This window comes from Somniosus microcephalus, chromosome 8, assembly GCF_052327205.1.
Source record: "Somniosus microcephalus isolate GS21.2 chromosome 8, FLI_Smic_1.0, whole genome shotgun sequence".
Lineage (NCBI taxonomy): Eukaryota > Metazoa > Chordata > Chondrichthyes > Squaliformes > Somniosidae > Somniosus > Somniosus microcephalus.
This window is the reverse complement of record NC_140994.1, coordinates 267,151,937-267,154,797: the sequence shown is the minus strand read 5'-3', so window position 1 is coordinate 267,154,797 and position 2,861 is coordinate 267,151,937.

Genomic DNA, 2,861 nt, shown 5'->3' with positions numbered 1-2,861 from the left:
AATAACACTCACTTGTAAACTGTGTTTTGAAGTGGTGGCTATTTTACTTTCCAGAACTTACTCCTTTAAAAAGTATCCAAGGAAAGGAAATTAGGTAGAAATTCATTCAAATTTCGAAGGGGTTAGATAGGGCAGACATAAGAAACGAGCAGGAGTCGGCCATTCGGCCCCTCGAGTCTGCTCCGTCATTCAATAAGATCATGGCTGATCCGATCTTGGCCTCAACTCCACTTCCCTGCCGCTCCCCATAACCCTCGACTCCCTTATCGTTCAAAAATCTGTCTCTCTCCACCTTAAATATATTCAATGACCCAGCCTCCACAGCTCTCTGGGGCAGAGAATTCCAAAGATTCACGGCCCTCAGAGAAGAAATTCCTCCTCATCTTAGAGAAGATGTTTCCGCTTGTGGGGGAGACCAGAACTAGGGGCCAGAAATGTAAGATAGTCACTAATAAACCTAATAGGGAATTCAGGAGAAATTTCTTTACCCAGAATTATGAGGAAAGATATTTTAGCTATGAGGAAAGATTGGATCGGCTGGGGTTGTTTTCTTTGGAATGGAAGAGGCTGAGGGAAGATTTAATTGAGGTATATAAAATTATGAGGGGTCTAGATAGAGTGGATCGGAAGGACCTATTTCCCTTAGCAGAGAGGTCAATAACCAGGGGGCAGAGATTTAAAGTAATTGGTCGGAGGATTAGAGGGGAGTTGAGGAGAACTTTTTTCACCCAGAGGGTGGTGGGGGTCTGGAACTCACTGCCTGAAAGGGTGGTCGAGGCAGAGACCCTCATCACATTTAAAAAGTACTTGGATATGCGCTCCAAGTGCCGTAACCTACAGGGCTACGGACCAAGAGCTGGAAAATGGGATTAGACTGGGTAGATCTTTTCCTGCCGGCGCAGACACGATGGGCTGAATGGCTTCCTTCTGTGCCGTAAATTTTTCTATGATTCAGAGAGTGGTGAGAATGTGGAACTCGCTACCACGGGGAGTGGTTGAGGTGAATAGCATGGATGCATTTAAGGGGAAGCTTGATAAGCACATGAGTAAGAAAGGAATAGAAGGATCTGTTGACAGAGAGAGATGAAGAGCGGTGGGAGGAGGCTGGTGTGGAGCATAAACACCGGCACGGACCAGTTGGGCCGAATGACCTGTTTCTATGCTGTACTCGCTATGTTATTTCATAGAATCCTGCAGCACAGAAGGAGGCCATTCGGCCCATCATGCCTCTGCTGGCTCTTTGGTTGAGCTATCCGATTAGTCCCACTCCCCCGTTCTTTCCCCAGAAGCCCTGTGAATTTCTGTCTCACTGGGATCCAGACTGGAACAGAGAAACTACCCGTGCGCAGTCACCAACAGCTGTCACTTTTTTAGACAATATTTTCTCACATTGTTAGTCCCAGAGAATGTTTCTCTGACATCCAGTCCTAGATAAATCTTAACTTCCTCTAGCTCAACATTGGGAAATGCCACAGACTCCACTCTCTTGCCATCCTCCTCCCCGACCGCCCTCTTGGGTTAAACCAAATTGTTTGCAACCTCAGTGTCCTCTTTAACCCTGGGCTCAGCTTCAGACCCCATATCCCGTCCATCACAAACACTGCATACTTCCACCTCAACAACATTCCCACTCAAGCCTCTTCAAATGCAATATAACGTGGATAAATGTGAGGTTATCCACTTTGGTGGCAAAAACAAGAAGGCAGATTATTATTTGAATGGCAATAGATTGGGAGAAGGGGAAGTGCAAAGAGACCTGGGTGTCCTTGTGCACCAGTCGCTGAAGGTAAGCATGCAGGTGCAGCAGGCGGTTAGGAAGGCAAATGGTATGTTGGCCTTCGTAGCGAGCGGATTTGAGTACAGGAACAAGGATGTCTTGCTGCAGTTGTACAGGGCCTTGGTGAGACCACACCTTGAGTATTGTGTGCAGTTTTGGTCACCTTATCTGAGGAAGGATGTTCTTGCCATGGAGGGAGTGCAGCGGGGATTCACCAGGCTGATACCTGGGATGGCAGGAATGACGTATGAGGAGAGGTTGGGACGATTGGGCTTATACTCACTGGAGTTTAGAAGATTGAGAGGGGATCTCATTGAAACTTATAAAATTCTGTCAGACCTGGACAGACTAGATGCAGGAAGGATGTTCCCGATGGCCGGGGAGTCCAGAACCAGGGGTCATAGTCTAAGGATAAGGGGTAAACCATTTAGGACTGAGATGAGGAGGAATTTCTTCACCCAAAGAGTGGTGAACCTGTGGAATTCTCTACCACAGAAGGCAGTGGAGGCCAATTCATTAAATATATTCAAGAAGGAGTTAGAGATATTTCTTAAGGCTAAAGGGATCAAGGGGTATGGGGAGAAGGCAGGGACAGGGTACTGAATTTGGATGATGTGGTAAACCACTGTTTGTATTCCTGTTTGTCCTGTTTGTATTCCACTGTGTACATGCCTGGACATGCCTCGGCTGACTCCTCCCACAGGTCCTAGTATAAAGGTGACTGCTCCCCAGCCCTTTGTATCCTGGACCGGTCGACCACGCGAGGCAGACCTCCATTCTGTTGTTAATAAAAGCCTTTAGTTACTCTTCTAACTCTCAGTCTTTTATGAGTAATTGATAGCGCATCAGATGATCAGCCATTATCTCATTAAATGGCGGAGCAGGCTCGAGGGGCCGAATGGCCTACTCCTGCTCCTATCTTCTATGTTTCTATGTTTCGATACCGAAACTTTCATAAATGCATTTGTCACCTCCAGACTCGACTACTCCCAACACTCTCCATGCCGATCGCCAATTATCCACCCTCTATCAACTCCAATTGGTCCAAATCTCTGCTGCATGTATCTTGTCCTGCTCACCCATC